At 36.8% G+C, this 19731-nt stretch overlaps 1 protein-coding gene and 1 long non-coding RNA gene across 2 annotated transcripts in view; one reads left to right on the plus strand and one right to left on the minus strand.

Moving 5' to 3' along the window:
- The window catches only part of LOC103036415 (urotensin-2 receptor), a 56115-nt gene extending 37164 nt beyond the window's left edge, over nucleotides 1–18951 (plus strand). The window contains exon 3 of the mRNA XM_007259142.4: nucleotides 15320–18951. The gene's annotated coding sequence lies outside the window, so the exon portion shown is untranslated. The remainder of the gene's footprint in view (nucleotides 1–15319) is intronic.
- Nucleotides 1–19731, minus strand: part of LOC111192350 (uncharacterized) — a 192156-nt gene that overhangs the window by 55353 nt on the left and 117072 nt on the right. The window contains exon 2 of the long non-coding RNA XR_007424493.1: nucleotides 10685–10779. This is a non-coding gene — a long non-coding RNA (uncharacterized LOC111192350). The remainder of the gene's footprint in view (nucleotides 1–10684; nucleotides 10780–19731) is intronic.

Genomic DNA, 19731 nt, shown 5'->3' on the forward strand with positions numbered 1-19731 from the left:
GGTGGCCACTCATTAAGACAAATTATCAAAATATCTTGCAATAACAGCACCCTAGATAACAATCACATTTTACCCCCAAAAAGGGCAGCAAATAGTTCACTTTGTCTCTAGAGGGTACTTTAGTGACACTTTTCAACCACGAGGACAGATATCCCCCGGCACCCCCACCCTGAGTCCACCAGTGCCTGGCATTAGACAGAGAGAAGTAAAACAAGATTCAGTTTTGCTTAAAGCTTCTATATGAGAAGATTAATCAACACAGTGGGTTAAGATGTGAAACTGACCAAGACGTTTTACTGAGTAAAAAATGAAAAGTGCATATTCTGAAACGAATGGATTTTTTTAAACTGTGAAATGTCTGATAATACACTGATATGATAAAATCAAGTTATAGTAGTATGGAAACTAATCATAAAGTAAACAGTTTGGGGATGCCCACACCTTGTTGTGAGGTGTTATCTTGTGAGTGTGCTCATGGCAAGGTGACATGATTTATTGTATATTAATCAAGTTAAGCATGATAGTGGGTGCCAAATGGATAGACCAATGGGGGAAAAAAACATTGAAGACATTACCACCCATAGTGGGCAGTGCAGTGGGTGATAATGATCATAACTGATGGCTTCTGCATAGAATTGTCCATGTTAAAAAGTGACTGGCAGACAGAGACATCTGCAATCAATGCAGGAGCCTGCATACACACATCCCAAAAATCAGTGTGATGGTTTTCCTCAGCTTTCATGGGAGACAAAATCTACTAGTTACTGAAGATTGTGTTATCTGCTTTTACACCGAAGCAGAAAAATAACTTTTAGCTAATGGGTGTTTCAGCTTGAAGTTAAATGAAATGGTCGTTGAGTTTTTTTTTTTTTTTTATACAGTGCTCTAATGCACTCCCCTTATAATCTATGCTCTGAGTGACAGAAGAAATATGATATTGCCAAATATAAACATATGAATATTTAAAGTTTTGCAAATATTATTTATATAAAAACTTGATTTTCAGCTCATTAGTGTATAATGAAGGATTTTAAAGGTTTAGAAAACAGTTTAATTGCAGCCCCTAGACATTACTAGAAAAGTGAATCCAATTTCTAAATAGGCATGGTGGTCCACCTCAGTGTATGCGTATGAATTTAAAGAGACGTGTGTGTGTGTGTTGTAAAGCTGAGCAGCTGTGCAGCTGGAGCTAATTTAAGGAATGAGTCATTGAGAGAAAGGAACAGGGATCAGACATTAGAGCCTCCAGGTTTTTGGATTTGAAGCTTGATGCACCCAGAGGACCATTCATCAGAAAAGACACAGGAACTTTCTCTCTCAGCACTTTCAGCACGCTGAGCGTGATGCATGCGGTTTGGCCCATCGCAACACTTGCTGTCTTCCTACATACAAACACACACACACACACGCACACGCAAAACAAGAAAAACAAAAACAGCGCTAGAGGTAGAAGGAGGAACAAAGGACGTCGGTTTCCTCTGATGTCGGCAGCAGGAACTTCAAGGGAAGGTTTATTTGAACGACAGAGGCAACAGTTACATCTGTGCACACATCCACCGTCTCCCATTCCCTCCTCTTCATTAGATACACCTTCATCGTCACAAACGCTGACCTGAGCGTGACCAGCCTGCAACAGCTTCCCACAGCTTCTCCAGATACAGCCAATCAGGCGCTCTTCATGATCTGGCAGCTTTCTCAGGCTTATTTTCCTAATTTTCTTCAGCTGGAAGAAGAACAGAGTTGTTTGTTTGCTTTAACCAATCTGTTCTTCTTGATTCTTTAGATAAGCGTGGACAGTGGCGACCAGGCTGGACCATTAGCAGTGAAAACTGGCCTCTGCTACTGAGACTTAACTCTTAAAGCTCCACTTGCTTATTTTTTCCTAAGTTTTCTCCCATATTTGGAAGGCAATATGAACATTACCATCGCTAGTAATGCCCCCAAAAACTAGCACATGCCAAATCCAACACAAGTGAATCCAGCCACCACCTCTTTTCAATCAGTATTACTGGATAGGGAAAGCACAATGCCCCACCTCCAATACCTCAGCTAACAGACACCTGTGCTGACATACTGCACATTACCCACACTAGTAGAGATGTGTGGAGAGAGAGCCAATGACAACTGCGTTCTCTCGGACTTGTTGTGTCGGTTATGTTTTATTTGAACTATTGTCTACACTGCCTACATGTTTTCCAGTGATACCGCTCTGTTCCATCCATAAACGTAAGCTTTCAGAGAATGTCTACAAATACGGATGAAATAAATTCAGAATACAGATAGAAGGCTCCATCTCTATTTGTACTCAACACTGAGCATAAAAGAGCCTTCAGAAGTCCAGAGTTATTATATATGTACTTTTGTTCAGCTTTGTGTTTTGCTATATTGCAGTATTGCAGAGTTATTCCTCAGTTAAAGGAGTCAGGAATGCATGTCTGTAGTCCCTGTTGGATAACCATCTTAATTGTTGACCGGCAGTGCTCTAAAACAAGCCCACAACACTCTAAAATCGTTCTGTTAAAAATAACCCAACTTGGGTTAGTTTAGACAGTGCTGTAATGTGTCCAGTATGGACAGACCCAGCAGTGTAGCACTAACAGTTTGACCGGGCCATAGGTCTTTTCCCAAATGGTGGACAAGACAAATTAAGTTATAGTTCAAATGAGGTTCATCCAAACGTGGATTCCCCATGCACTCTGTAAATTATGAAAAGAGAAAAAAATAAAAAAAGAGTAAAAAATAACTAACGTTTTTATCAAAACTTGATATTGGTGATATTTTGGTCCGTTTGCTACGTGTAAACATAGCACCAAAAATGTAAATAAATAAATTAAAACAAAAAATTAAATAAATGCACACCAACAAATCAAACACACACTGAAGATCATTTTTAAGACTACTACAGCTCAAAAACCATATGCTGTGACCAACAGAGGGTGATAATGATTGTTACGATTAGACATCATCCATGAGATTACAAAAGTCAGGGGATATGATACTACTTTCTGTCTCATAACATGACTATAAATTTGTACAATGCCTGTATGTAGAGCTGACAGGTCATTTTAGTCACTCAGCACAGTGGTCTGGTTGTCTTTTATCAGGCAGAGAAAAATATAATTTGTCAGTCAGCCAGCCAGCCAATCAGAGATGGAATGAAACAGATACGAGTAAATGGACAGTCATTAACATTTAATGCACTTTGATTGACAGTTTCATCAAAAGTGCCTTACACATCTACAGTGCAATACCATATGTCAAGGTTAAGCTATTATGTATATTGTAAATATGTTCTCTGCATACTAGTGGGAAATAATGGCACCAAAGTTTTTCCACTCAAATGTACACCTGTACTCTTGTGATGTGACAATAAATCTGATTAGATTTTTATTAAAATGCATCTGCCATGGCTCGACAGCTACACTCAGAACAAAGAAAAGCAACGTGCTTTCTAAAAAAGACTGTGAAAATGGCATGACAAACAAAGATACTATCCAAAGAATACAACAGTGTATTCAGCCTCTCTGACTGGCAACTAAATAGCCTTGTCTGTGCCTGTCTTATCTCCATGTGTACAACTAACAGTCCATAATCGTTCCACGCTTCTATTATACAGTGTCTCTCAGTTGCTCTGACACAGACCTCAAACATAATAAATGAATAGATGTTTTTGAAACATCTGAAAAACTCTATAAGTGGTTCACTTGCTGACAGCTCAGTGTGCTTTTGTCATTGCTTTCATACACAAGTCAAATGCTAAGAACACTCAGCAGGATCTTTTTCCACTAAAGCTGTATCATAAATGCAGGGAACTCAAATGTCTTGGCCTTCACTTTCTCAAAAATGAGAAAAGGAAATGGTGATGGCTATACCTTTTCATTGCTGGTATTAAAACATCAATATACAGTCTACTAGGTACATGAGATCAATTATACAAGGTAAAAGCTTACAGACCAAATAAACCTTGCAACAATACATACACTATATACATACACAATACATACACAGATAGAAGGTTCATAATTCATATTATGACAGGGTTGTTGAGCCCTTTAGAAATTTGTGTCACTGCTTGGGTCTTGTGTGCTCACTGTATGACAATGTGAAACAAATGGATAATGGGTGATGAAATGGGTGTTTAAAGTAAGTGGTCTAGTGTTATGCTTGATCAGGCTTTAATTGGTTTTAGTAAAATTACATGTACAACCCACTCATAGACCATGCCCAACCTCAACCCACCCAGCCCATGTTCCACCCATGTGAGCCCCACATGTGAGTCACATGTTGGTCGGGTAGGGACTTGACATGCCTTACAAAGCAGGTGGATGCTTAAGAAAAAAAGAAAACGCCTGTTTACAACTTTTTAACTAAAACCCTCCAAATATCGAAATGGGTAAATTAGTATCACATTAACAAACACGTTTGCAATACTAGTAGCTACATTGGTCAGGTTGGCACATATTGGCTCAGAAATGCAGTTGAATTAGCCTAGACCAGTGTTTTTCAAACTATGGTACACGGTACACGGTACCACTGGTGGCATGTAAAGCATCCCAAGATGTTGCATGAAAAAAATATTAAAGATTTGAAGTGTTCACATTTCCTTTCCATAACGTTACATGTGTTTGTTTTAGTGCTTGATTAGTTTTCCACTCTCATAATTACAATAATATAATTATTAACATCAGTTTCATAGGCCCTACAATAGATTCCTGAGGGACTCCACAACATATGCTAAAAAAAAATAAATAACAATATAAGTCATGATACAATGTGTGGCACTCACACATCATGTAAGGCTGTGTGTGGCCAAAAAATCAAAGATACAGATGAAGGAAAAAGCTAAAATAGATTAATTTAGTTGTAGTATGTTTAAGTTTAGGTTTACACTGAGTTGCAGAATAAAGTGTAGATTAAGTTTAAGTTCAGGTTTAGGTTGAGGTGTAGGTTTAGATTAGGTTTGGGTTTAAGTGTAGTAGATTAGATTTATGTTGAGGTGTAGTATGTAAAGTTTAAGTTTATTTTGAAATGGGGTAGGTTAGGTTTAGGTTGAGGTAAGGTAAGCTAAGTAGTAGTCTAGGTTTAGGTTAGGGGTAGTAGGTCATGTTTAGGTTTAGGGTTATGGGTAGTAGGTTATTCGGCTGTTTGCTGGTTCAGGCTGAGAAGTAAGTTTATGTAATAAAAATGAACATTATACATTTACTGCTCTAACTGTTTGAATTTTGCGTCAGTAATTTGAACTATATTTACTAGACATTGTATGTAACCTAAAATGCATTTGTTTTCGTAGCAGATGTACAAATCCCCTAAAACCAGGCTGGTATGGCACATATTCCCATTAAATTATTTTAGGTAAAACCTGAAAGGTTTGGTTTGATTAAGGAGGCTATATGGTCTAACATGCAGGAACCAGTTTCATAGAGAATCAGAATGAAGACATTATTTTTCTGTCCGATTGGATTACTGTCAAATCTGCTCCTTGTGTCTATCTTAAACTGTCAAACACTCTACATGTATAAACAGCAGATTTTCCTGTAATGTCAAACAAACTGAAAGTAAATTTTCCTCACATTTTAGTGCAGTCTGTTATAAAGGTACTGCACATCGTTAAGTGGATAATTTATTTCTTGAATATGCTGGGCAGAAACGTACTTGCCGAAAATGCAAAATTATAGGGATATAAGATTTCTCGTTTAACACTACAGCTATTTCGAGAATGTTTATTGAGGACTCCCTCCCACCATGCTGCACACAGCTCATTTTCATTCCAGCTGAGGGGATCTGCTCAGCACCGAGATGAAAGGTATATAATCACTGGATTCATGACTGCATGTCTCCATTATTGAGTGAACAGTGCAATAGGGACTGCCAGCAAATAACAGCAAATACATGTAAGAGATGTCTGTGTATCGCAGACTGATAGACAGGTTAGATTGGATGGGCAGTGAGGAAATAAGGGAAATATACTGTAATTTGTCTCCCAATTGCTCTGGCACATACCACAAATGAAACCATTTTTTACTGATAGATGTGTGGAAGAACTTCCCATCAGCAGCTCATTCACTTACAGCTCTGAGTGTGTTTCTCTTTTCTTTTGGACTTGTTTAAGGGATGTTTTTTGCCCTACTTTAAAATGTCTTTTAGTTCTGAGAAAATCTCGAGCCACCTTGCACTGCTCTTTTGTGTTTTAGTGAGATTTCTGATGATGTTTTATATAGGGGGGACTGTGAAGGCTATGACAAAACCTTAAGGTAGTTTGTTGTGGTAATCCATGTGTGCATGTGTTTAGGATAAGTATACTGCTGTAGAATCCTGCTGTTATTTTTCTATATACACTTTTCTATGCTTCTAAATTTTGCAAGATTTTAATAGAATCCATTTTTCTATCTACCAATAAAGTGTTCTATGTTTTTATTTGTCAGAGTGGGGAAGAGAAGACAGGGATGATTTAAAGGAGGAAGGGACATGGTTGTTCCGTTTTTGTTATAAAGAGGTAAAGTTGATTTTAGCTTTAGTTGATTTTACAATAGTGATAGTGATCTTTTATGCCAATTTGGTTAAACTATCCTAACAGCTTGCTGTCAGTTCTGTTTAGCCTCTCTTTTGGGCTAGTTTTTTTTTTAGAGAGTTTATTTAAGACTTTATATAAACGTATCCTATCTTGTACATTCCTGTGCTTGTATTGCTGCTACAGCAAGAGGAACTGTGAGTGTCCTTTAGCCTAAACTTTTAAAATAATAATATATAAATAAAATAAAAAAAAATCACATTTTTTGAAGCTTTCAAGCTTTCTGTCCAAACTACGTAACACAGTAGTTGTACTTTTACTTCCAATTCTTAAGTACATTTTAGATGTAGAAAAAATGTTGAATAATTTAGTTCTTCAACTTTAACAAGTGTAGAGCTTAAAGAACACTTCAACTTCTACTCAAGTCATTTTTTGATAGAGCACTTGTACTCAAGTCTGGGTCTTCAGTACTTTATAAATGACTGCTCATTGCAGTCAAACCATTTAATTATAATATCTTATACCGTATGCTATGATCAGGGATGGGTTTTTAAAAATGATCAGTACATAACCTCATACCTGAGAGTATAACATATATAAAAACTCTAACATAATACTTAAATGTAGGATCTGATTGTGATTCGCAAAGGCTTTAAATGTTCGGAATGCCAGCCAAATTAAAATTGTTGGTGTTTTCAGACCAGGGGCTCCTAACCTGGGGGCTGCAACATCCAAGATGTTCCTGACATAGTCCAGAAACGGGTCGTGGGGTGATGCTAATTAAAGGTGTCTTCTCCACAAAATGTGCAGAAAACAACTCCTGGTTTATATTTGACAAATGTTGCAAAAGTCACAACTGTCAGTGCAGTTAAAAAAACATCACACACAGGGAAACAGGCGTGGGTGAAAATTCTGCACATCGGTCAAATCGCTGCATTCCTCACAATGAACCAATGTTTTAGGTTACTGCATAAAAATTGATCACTTTTTAGAAGGTAGAACTGTAAGTGGAAAGGCAAAATAAAATGTGCTGAAACAAGTACTTGAAGTTCTCGAGGCTCTTAAAGCCTTTGTGCCACAATATACCGCCTAACATTACATTATGTGAGTAAACTTATCTAATTATTATTCTCTTATGTACACTAAAAAGATTGAAAAGCCCTGATCTAGACTGAAACCAAACTTTTGACAATCTGAACAGCAACAAAACTCTGAAAAGCCAATCTTGCAAATCAGATTCAAACCAGATTTAGAGTTGATTTAAAATGTGATTACTATCAGATTTGTAGAGATGAGTCTCAGTCTGGCTGCTCAAATTGGATTTCAAACAACAGCCTGTCAAATCCAGAGTTAATTTGAAACAGTGAATGAAGGGCAAGAGATGCACCTTAATTTCTCCTGCTTTTGCGTAAAAAAAAGTCACATCAAAAGTGTGGCCACCACAACCATCATGCAGACAGGTTTATGTTCATGTCCAAGCACACAAATCCGATCTGATCACTCACAATTAATTGGATTTAAAAAGCAAATCAAATTGATCTACAGTCTGAACACAGCCTATTAGCACTTCATAACTTAAGATAATGTGCAGTTCTACACCAAGAGGTCTGTAGCTTAGTTCTGAACAAAGACAATCTTTAATTTAACAAATTATGTACTTTTAAAATAAAGTGGCATGAAAAATTAGAGTGGGCCAAAATTACTCTACAGAGATGTGAAAAAAAGACTTGTTGTTTGATAATTGGAAAAATATCAATATGACAAAAATATACACCACTGTATGTAATTTTAAAATAAAAAAAATAATTGGAATGAACTGGAAGCAAAGAGAACTCTGTCATTCCTCGTCCTTGATTGCAGTGATCATTTGTCATGGATCGATACTGATGGACAGAGATGGATTTGTTCATGAGCCTTTGTAAACAGCTTTTCGTCCAGTGTCAATATGATCTGCTTAAAGGTTCAGAGCTGGAAACCAACACGAATTAAAGGCAGAACCCTGAATTCTGAATTAGAATTACTTGTGTCACAGCAACAGTGGTTCTCAATAACAGTCATTTTGGATTGCGCAAGAAAATGCTGCAAAAAAGAAAAATGACTAATGACAATATTAGGCTATGGATTTGTATTGTATGTACATTTTAAAGGGTTTTCAATCTGAAATACCTGTTTAGTCCAGCAACCAGGAACCAAAAATCACTGGTAAACGGACACAGGCCAGCACATACAGTAGAAACACCTGCTGTACAGCTCAACAGCTCAAAGCCAACACACAGGCTTGAGAAGAGGAGCATCCTGCAGCATACAGATAAGAGAGAGGCACACAGGTAGTAAGAGAGTAGGACGCGCTGAAGTGAGCATGACTGGAGAGAAGGGAGAAAGCTTGCCATACATAATGAACCCAAACAAGAGCTCCCTAAAGACATAGCTTTATTTAGAGCAGAGAGCAGCAACACTGCGCATAAGACCAAATTATTATAATCAGCACAATAAAGACTACACAGGATACCCCTCAATAAATCACTTTCTCTGTTAACCTTAGAAAGAACACACTTGCACACACTCAGATGGAGGAGAGTGGGCAGTGTTCCAGGGGCGTGCTGGCAGAGGGTGTCGTGGGATCTGCAGAGAAAGTGCAGAGAGCAAACAGCCACAAGCTATTGACCCTGAAAGTCACTGAAAGCTACCTGAAAGTCAGTGGTGGAAATCTACTAAAATAGAACATGCACTAAAATTAAATAAAACATGATAGATTTGTATTTTTATGAGTACAGGACCAGATTAAGGCTAGAGATATTACAATAAAGATACTAGAGATGTGCTGTTTGTTGCATCGGACTGAGATGCATAAGCAAGGAACGTTGAATTGAACGAAACACATTTTTTAATAAAGAACTTGAACGTGAATTAGTTCACAGCATGTGTCATGAACGGCAGACATCCCTGTAAATAAACGTTGGCTAGTTAATAACATACTGGCAACGACGCGGAGAGCGCGAAGCACGAAGGCGAGGGCGAGAGAGAGAGAGAGAGAGAGAGAGAGAGAGGGGGAGAGAGAGAGAGGAGCAACGACGCGGAGAGCGCGGAGCACGGAGCGCGAGGGCGAGAGAGAGAGAGAGAAAGAAATACCAATGACGGGAGGGAGAGAAAGCGCTGCAATTTAAAAAAAAAAAAATGGCTAGTGGAAGTGATGGCACAGAGACAGACACCGATTCTCCTTAAGAACATTTTCATCACCTGGTATGAAACCCACAATTGCAGTGTCATGAGCAAATGGCTACAATGAGCAGTTTCAAAGAACGTATAGTGATTTCTAGCTTGTAGTGTGAAAAAAGTATTTATTTGAATATCTCACGAAAAAAGTAAAATGAACTGAACTTTGAACTAGTTCAGAATAAAAATTGTAAACTTTGAACGTGAACTGTTCACTTTGAGCATGTATGAACTGAACTTAAACTAGTTCAGAAAAGCTGTGAACTGGCACAACACTGCAGTGCAGGCACTTAACAGGATGAAAATGAGAAAGTTTTGAAGAAAGGTTGTATTACGTTAAGTTCACAACTACCCACATCCTAATGATTTGCCCTTGTCGCTGCAGCCACGTCAAAAATGCTCGTCAGAACAGCTGGTGAGATATCTGATTTATTTTAAAAGTCAATATTGAGACATAGTCAGTGTTCTCTAGTCTGCCTACTCATTGAAGTCTTCAACACCTGTAGCCCATATGCAAGTGTGTGTACAGCTATGTTCATGACTAAATTCACAACTACTACAACTGCTAGAAAACAATAAAACAACACAGCAAAATAAGTGGGAACAAAATTAAGTGAAGAAAAGTAAAAGATGACGGTTGGACTACACTGGAATCTGGTGTGACTCAAAGAGTGTGTGGACTTTAATTGGCCTTAATACAAAAGCAACACTCACACCAGACACATTTTATTCTTTTAAAAACACAAATTAAAGTGTTTTTCCTGTGTGAGTAATCCTGTATCAGTCTTTTTGTGCTCAAGCTCCAGGCTGTTCAGCCATGACTGGGTATTTTCAACACTTTCTGTCATTAATATTAAGTTCATATTTACTATTTAAACGATCATTTCTAGGGGATGTATAGTGGTGCATAGTGGTTATGGTCTGTGAGAAGTTTGTGTTCTCTTTCTGAGAGTTTCTTCCTACCTGCCAGAAGCAGTCAGTGTCTGTGGTAGCCAGTGATGGATTGGCTCACGGTCTGCCTTGCTCCTTATGATTCCAGGTAGGCTCTGGTCATAATACTGAAAAAGCAGAAAAGGAATTAGTTATTTACATCATTATGACATCTGTAATACATTGTGATAAACGTATGTGATCAAGTCAAATTTTTTTTTTTTTTGAGGTTTATCCTTTCGATTGAAATTAAACTTAAATTAAAAGGAAAGAATAAAGCGTGACTTCAAGCTCAGCACCTGGAAAAAAAGAATTGTGCAATATTGAACCAAACACTAGAAACTATACATAATGCTTTTGTCAGATTTGATGAACTAGCAATCCCACTCTAAAAACACTGAATTTGAGGAGAAAAATTGAAAATTAAATAAAATTTAATAATGACATAATGACAAATTAAAAACTATTATAACCTTGCATCATTTAAAATGATTTGGCTTTCCTAAAACATACATTACTGATTAGCTGCATTTGTGTTTTACAAATAATCAAACTGCAGACAACTAGTTTAGACAAATATATATTGTTTTTTGTTTGATGAACTATAAAACTCATTGTTTAAATAATCCAGAAGTAATTTACCTGGATATGATTCCAGAATCTTGTACCCATCGCTGCATGCTACTGGTAACAGCAGTAAAAAAAATAAATCAAATGGATGCCAAGTTTATAAATAGTATCAAACTATAAGCCAGAAGGTTTGCAGTGCATGATAAGCATAAATGGCTCTCAGTCTCACTATCGGGCTCCTCTGATCCAGCTATTTCCTGTAGTACTTTATAAATGGAGCTACTCTAATTCTGAGAATAGAATGAGATTACAGAGACAGGATGATCTAAAATCAGGGTAACAGCAGAGACATCACTGCAATATATCTTTGCGATTGAGGCTAAATGCCTGCAAAAAAAAAAAATAGCCACTGAGAGAGAGAGAGAGACATCTGCCATTTCTTCTTTTGAATAATGCAGGATAAACAAGAAAGCAGATACCTATTTGAACATATTGAAAAGAAGTTCTGCATTCTTAACCATTTTGTAGCATCATTTATTGTACATTTTGATCCGAACACATGTTCTTAAACTGGAACTCCTGATGTACTAAATGAGTTACATGGTTGACTTTTCTTTATTATTTTCTTTATTATGTGACCTACTTAGGATTCAGTGTAGCACCCCACTATAGCAAAGCTGGGGATGTTAACAGACCAGGCGCTGGGCTTTACCGCTTTACTAAAAATCTTATTTTGCGGATTTTCTCCTCCCTTTCTTACCTTGCAGTGATGACATTTCCTCTCCATTTCTGCTTAATCACAGCATGGAGATTGTGGCTCTGCCTCATTGCCCCTGAGCCTTTTGCCCCTCCCTGAGTCACTTACTGCATCAACACCAGAATTCTAATCATCAACACCGGCCATCTGATTTCTTTGGGCCCGATTTCTAATCACGAAGGGTTAATTGAGTCCCTGCATTGACATTATGGCAATTCCAAACAACCTGAGAGGAAGTAAGAGTATGAAGCAATCCATAACTAAATCTGATAGACGGTAATATAAATTAAAATATGTGACATATTAAAATATAAGAAATTCCTTTATGTCCCTTATACATATATTTGTCAAATTCTGTTACAATGTATTTATCTATTTTCAAAACATTCAATATGTATAACACATATATGTAATACCTCTAAATCTAGCTCCTAAAGGGCACTTTGTTTAATTTTAAAAGGACGCTGTTGTAAATCAAAGTCACTGTAGAACATTTAACATGAAGCTGTCTGTTCATAATAAATTATTTACGTTACAATAATACACATATACATGCATACACATATACTGTCTACCATATGTACACATACCCTATGTATTCAGCTTGTAAATCATCTGTTTATGGAATTGAACACAGCCACATGCTTCTAGATGAAGCAATATGATAGGATTCTACAACCAATTTTTTTTTGCTAACTATTAAGGATCTAAAAAATAATAATAAAAATAATAATTATACAATAAAATTAGTTACTATATGTATGTTTAGATTTGACGTCTGTTTTAATGTGATGTTAAGTTTTTAAAGATTTTTTTGAAGAGTTTTACATATTGTGCTTAGGTATTTATATACACACACATTTTTAAATATATGGAATAACATGCATACAAGTTCATAAAAAAAGATTACTCTATAGAAGACTAAGCTTAGTAGTAGGAGACGGAAAAAGAAAATGTCATGTTTTTTGTTCTTTTGATAAAACTACTCGATTATACCAATTCGTGCAGAGAGTAGGAACAGCAATGACTTTGAAATAAAAAATGAATGAAAAAACACTTTTTTTTCCACACTAGAGAGAACAGTGTCTCAGATAGAGGATATTTATCCAGTTAAAGATGGCTTGTGTGCTGTTTCAATGCTGCAGCAGTGGGAGAGCTACTTAAAGGCTAATCTGTGAACAGTGGGATTGTATACACAGTGGGCTGCTATGTGAATGTCACCTTGCTGAGCGTATTCATGACAGCTTAACCATTTAGATTATGGCCATTTTTTCCATGTCTCAGTCATATCATGTAAACATACTGGCTGTTGAGACTTACAATTTTCACATTTTAATTTTCAATTTTCTTTATATAGCACTTTTTATGACAATAGTAGTCAAAATGCAGCTTTACTTCTGATCTGTGTCTTACATTTTAAGTTTTTAAATAAAGTTCAATTAATTTATGTCAAACTCATATAGTATATGCTTTGTTGAAGGGTACCTAAGACCTTAAAAGTTTGGCCCAAACATATTTTTTTTGCCTGTTCTGTCATTATTATTTCATCGTTGTTTTATATGAAAATAGAATTTGAATTATCATCAACACTGATTTGCTGATTAACTAGCCTAATTATTAATTTACATAACCTTTAAATAAGCTTAAAGCAATTTTATGCCACGGCCTGACATTTAATTCATCTATAATACAGAAGCAAGAACGTGTATGATACTGCATATGTAAAATTTTATATGATATATAACATAAACGCTTCTAAAACATCTGTATCTGATTCAGCCTGTTCTTCCATTATTATTTTATTATAGTATTATTTAAATCCATATTTTCCCCAATGAACACAATTTGCCTAAGGAATTAAAATAAAATAGTGCATGTAAATTGAACATAATTTAAGGTTCAAGTTCATTAAGACTGTATGACATTGTCTTACATTGGTCATCGACATAATCTAGAACACTAGAAGGCTTGGTACCATGCATTATAGATTATATTGCCCAAAGTATCCACTCTTCAACACTGGTGATGTAATGCTTGGATGGAACTGCTCAGCCATCAAAACCTATTCCATGAAGCTCTCTACACTCTACTGTTCTTGAGCTAATCTAAAGACCACATGTTTAAGTTTGGAGGTCGGTAGTGATAGGCTCTGCAGAAAGTTGTTTTTTTTTCCAGTTGCTTCTACTTATAGTTATAATATCACTGACAGTTGACTGTGGAATATTTACTAGGAAGAAAATTAACAAACGTTTATAAAAGCAGTCTACATGTCTAGGTGCTTGGTTTTATACACATGCGGCCATAAAAAAGATTGGAACCTGAGTTTTAAGATTTAAATGGGCAAATGACCTTATATTACAATATAGTGTAATATATCATTTTCAACAATCAGCTCACATTAGCTTAAATAATTACTTCATAACTGACACTTTTATAAAGAGTTCACAAACTTAATAAACCTCACATCAGTCTTAACTAGTCACTCAACAAGTAGAGGCAGATATTGAATCGTGTTTTGCTTATTGTAACACAGCGAGTTCATCCATCAGCATGTGTCAACACCTCTGAGGCCAGTAGTACAAGTATGCTGATCAATGGCACACAGGCAGTGTTGATATCAGTGCAGTGTGTGATGCCAGAGTGTTGTCAGGTTGTTTCAGGGGAACAGAATGTTCACAGCAGGCAGGCCCACGCTCACAATCCACAGGTCAGTTCAGAGGGCTTTGCGTAGCATATAAAAGATGCCCATTTCATGTTTTTGAATGTGTTTTTTCTCCCAAACTCCTTTATCAGACCTTTAATGGCTTACAGAATGAATGGAAGCAGTCTAAAAGTAAACTCATTTGGTTTTAGTCTCTGTCTGTGTGCCTGAGGTAAATTGTTGACTGTGGTATTCCTGACAGTATTCCTGATGTGGTCACAGATTGGGAGGCTGCACAAAATGTTGCGGATATATCTTATGCAAATAGTACGTCCACAGACCAAGGAATGGCCCAGAATCTATAAATCAACAGATTTTCATGCCATCATTGCCTGTAGACATTGCATTCTAGGAACTGGGCACTACCGTAATAGGCAATACCACAAAAGGCAAGACAGATCAGGTTTAGGCCAATGTGCACCGCTTAATCAGTTCCACACTGAAGTCTGAGTCTGCTCCACACACACACAAACACACACACACACACAAACACACACTGATCTCACTCTAAAACCTGACCATATGGAAGAGAGGTCTGGGTCAGGACAGACAGACGCTCCAAGAGTAGCTTCTACCGGTACTTGCCAAGTCTAAAGTGCAGTGTATTAACTGAAGACTGTTGCTTCTGCTGCTCTTACAGGGGAAGGAAGAAGAACGGCTGCAGCAGGAAGAGCCTGGAGCTGGCCAAGCTGATTGGCACCCCTTTCCTCAGGAAAGGGAGCGAAAAAAGACAGAGGAAGAGGAGGGCATTAGCCGAAAAGAAAGGACAGAAGTTGCGTCAAAAAAATCTTCACCCACCTTCAGATGGATCACCACATCACATCTTCAAAACCTTATATTTTACTCTCTTATAAGTTACTCTCTTAAAAAATATATATATATATAAAAATAAGATTCCAAAAAGGGTTAATAATGATAATGAAAGCACTTGATACAAAAAGGAAAAAACACTGATCATTGGGCCACATTGTATCCGGTGCTCACTATTTAGAATCTGTTGAGCACCACTTTGTGTCTGGGAAGCCCCACATAGTATCTGGTGCTCACTGCATAGTATCTGGTGAGCATCATACAGTATGTTGTGAGCCCCACTTTGTTTTAACCTTAACAATTTTACATTATGAAAAAATTCTACCTGGAAAAAATACACAATGCCCCTTTAAGGGCTCCATAAATTGCACAATGCCAAAACACTGAACAAATATTTTTGGGGTTCGCTAGAAGCAAACTTGGTTATGGCTAACTTTAGCTTCCTATAACCAATTACTTAGATGTATACAATAATACATGACTGTTGCATCATCTCCACCCAACATGCAATGACCTAAATTTTAGGGATGCATGATGATATTGAAATTACATCAGTACATGACGAATATTTCAAACTGGTACTTGCTGATGTATTTATTGTGTGCTAGAAAAGGACCAAGCGACACTGGCTGCAGTACCAAAATTGGCCGATACTGGTGGTGCTACTTTAAAATGCATTGCTTTGATTGAACATTGATTAAAAAGCTATTTTTTCCTTATTTTTATTAGCTATAAAGTTTTACCAGAGTGTCTTTTCTTTCCACAAGCTTTGTGTATATTGGCTTCAGCAGATATGTACATGTGTAATATCAGATATCTGCTTCGGCCCAGAATTGGTGCATCCCTACCTAATTTAACTAAAGTCCAGTGAGGTTGCTGAACTTTACCGCTTCTCCATCATCACAACAGACTGGCAGGATCACAAACAGATCACTAGAAGCCTGCTAAAAAAGCAGTGTTCTTTTAACCATGTCATGCACTTCCCCCGAGTTCCCGCTTAGTTCCAATGGGAAAACTGACTCAAAAACAAGATGTAAGATACAAATGAGAAATAGAAGTGGGCCCAATATTAAAAATCAGTCCTTTAGACGAAAAGGGGGTCTTCTATGGCATTGCTCAAAGAACCCTTGGCGGCACAATTCAAACTCATGAATGACGTTGACTGACTAATACATCAAGTTCTCTCAGCTCTAATCCATCCATATAATTAGCCCTGTAAAATGAATAGAACGAGGCATAAGGGACTTAATGGATCCTTTTTATTTCATTCTGTCTGTCAAATTCTCCAATCTCAAAGATGAAGTTTTAAACACCTCACAAAAGGCAGCTTTAACTTTGCCTCGATTGAAAGTGATTTATTTTAATGACTAAGTTTCCTCCAATAATATAACATCATTTCAGAAAAACGTTTAACATAAATGTGGCATTGCAGAGGATGATTGGAAGAGGATTCGGATATTAATGGGGTTACAGTTGTGCAAGACTCCCCATATGTGTTTAGCAGGCAGGAAAAATACAGAAGAATCATTACATTTCATTGTATTTGTCTAACACAGTGATGAAAGCTCCTCTGTTTAACGGCAGGAGACAATTACTGAACCCGGGTTCATTTTCAAAGCTTTGAATACTGTTACGCACCCAGACATCAAACAGCTGCCGACTGAGAAACGAGTGCGACGGTGATGCTCTCCTCCTTCATTGTGCCCTGACCCTTCCTAAGGCCTGAGGCTGACAGCAGCAGAGTGCGCTACTGACCTCTGAACTGACCTGAGATCAGCATTCTGCTCACATCTCAGCCTAAACACTTCAGAAAAGGACGTGACGAGGGCTGCTCAACTTTCCTGAAACTTTTCTCAAAAAAATGGGTCCAGATAAAACATTAGCAAAAACAATATCATCAGTGAAGAGACGAATTACGCTGAGACCAGCAGTGTTGAGGCATCATTAACGCAAAGAGAAGAAGATTTAGATTTTATTCAGAGTTTATGTATTAAAATAATTTTTCTTGTTTTCTGACAGATGTGTTCAGTTGTGATATTCATAAAGAGAAGATGAATTCTATAATTTGTTTAAAAAAAAGAAACCAATGTGAGTGGATCTGTTATGTTTTTAAATGTTGTGGTATTCTGTTTCTTACTGTTAACACACACTCATTGTTTACACTAAAGCAAGCAGCCTAAAAAAAGCTAAATGAAAAAAAAGAGGCAAAGACGCTTATTATTCCCTTATTATGCTTTTAGGCTGTATTCAGACTACCAGCTAAAATCTGATTTTTAGCATATCTAGTTTTAATCTAGATTTTTTTTTTATTGTATGGACAGCCAGAAAATACTTGAAATCCAATTTGGCATATCTATATTGTATCCTGACAGATTTTGAATTATCTGGACAGCAGAAAAATCTGATTCACGCACATGTAGCTTGTATGCTGACTGAATTCTGATTGTCTGAACAGCTGGAAAGCACATAAAATTTTGACATTTGTAGATTGTATGCGGACTGATTTTTGATAGTCTGAATAGCTAGAATCCACATGAAATGTTGCCATTTCTAGGCTCTATCCAGATTATCTTGGAGAATTTTTTGGAATGCCAGAAAAGACAGTGAAATAGATTTTTGCAAATCGGATCCAAACCACATTTAGAGGTGGTTTGAAATGTGATTACAGTCAGAGTTTTACAGATGCATCTCAGTCTGGAAGCTCAATTGGATTTCATCGTGTCCATTTCGTCACTCACAATTTAGGTTAGTTACTGATGTTAACCTCGATACCCCAGAAACCCTTGCAGATATGTATGTGATGTTCAGACACACAAATCTGATTTGATCACTTTAAAAATAACAGTGTGGACATACATCTCAACAGATCTGATCTGAGAATCAAATCTGATTAGCCTGCAGTCTGAACATAGGTTTAAGCAGCCGAATGTGAATGAAGAATTTCTCTTGCTCATGTGTGTAAATCAGGCAGAGTCTTCTATAAAGCTAAAAGCTGCCTCTGTTCAAGCCTGAATTCAATTCCTCACTGGAGCTCACCTCACTGTAGGTGCTCCAAATGACTAAAACAGGCCACACTGGTCTGCTGTTTAACATGTTAATTTATTTCTTATGAAAACGTTTTCACGGATACACATTCTGAATGGGGGTCCAGAGTGCAAACTGCACAAGCCTGCTTTTCCTATTAGGCCAAAGGGAATAGCTTGAATCCTCAGTGCTTAGACTGTAAATATGTCTTTTTTTCATTAAATCTATACGTTTTGCGCAGGCCACACAGGCACTTCGGTATTTGTCTTACTGTCATCAATGTCCTTGCAGTAGATGTACAGTGATGCCATTATTTTGAAATTCTTTTTGTAGCTATAATTGCACAATGTCTCATGAAACACCGATTGTAAATGACATTTGAAAATGCAATTTGAAAATTGATGATGAATGGACAATAATAAAAAAAATATTTTGCGACTTTGGTCTATACCAGCATATAATATATATAATATGGCCCATGGGAGGAGACGGAGACAGTAAAAAGAACAAGGGCAGAGGGCAGGAGTTCATGTGGCCTTTTGCTTTAATCTACCCTTTGATAAGACTGAGAGATAAAAACAAACAGTCATAGTTACAGAGAGGAAGGAATGATTGACTGAGAGGAAAATGTTCTTTCTTCAAAAATTCACTACTTCATATTAAAGCAGGATACAATAATGTTTTTTTCTAGAAGGTTCTAGAAATTACTATGATAAAGAATATTGTGATTTTAAGACAATTTTATGCCAATTATATAATTACAAAAGAATGGAATAAAACAGCAATTTTACCTTTTTAAAGAGCAGTGAACTTTTAATCACAGATATTGAAATACATTTTAAAATCACCAAAATAAATAAAAACTAAAATCTAAACGACCACGTAAACACAATATGGAGTATCAAGGTCTTCAAGTCTATATATTGTACGATAATTATTGATAATTATTGTTATTGGTCTATATCAAATAGATTTATATTACATTTAAGATTATTTTTTAATAATAAAGTTTCCATTTTTGTCAAGCAACAGGATTAAGAGGTCCTCAACCTTCCCATTTCGTTACCACAAATAACAAAACTTTAGTCTAAATTCAGATGCAAAAATGCGGCTCAACCCTCTCTCACCTGTGTGTGTTTATGCGACCGGTGCTCGCGCATGAAAATGATGAGGTAGTGTCCGAATTCACTCCTGTTTTACCACTACTTAGTGAACTAT

The sequence above is a fragment of the Astyanax mexicanus genome, chromosome 15 (assembly GCF_023375975.1).
Source record: "Astyanax mexicanus isolate ESR-SI-001 chromosome 15, AstMex3_surface, whole genome shotgun sequence".
Classification (NCBI taxonomy): domain Eukaryota; kingdom Metazoa; phylum Chordata; class Actinopteri; order Characiformes; family Acestrorhamphidae; genus Astyanax; species Astyanax mexicanus.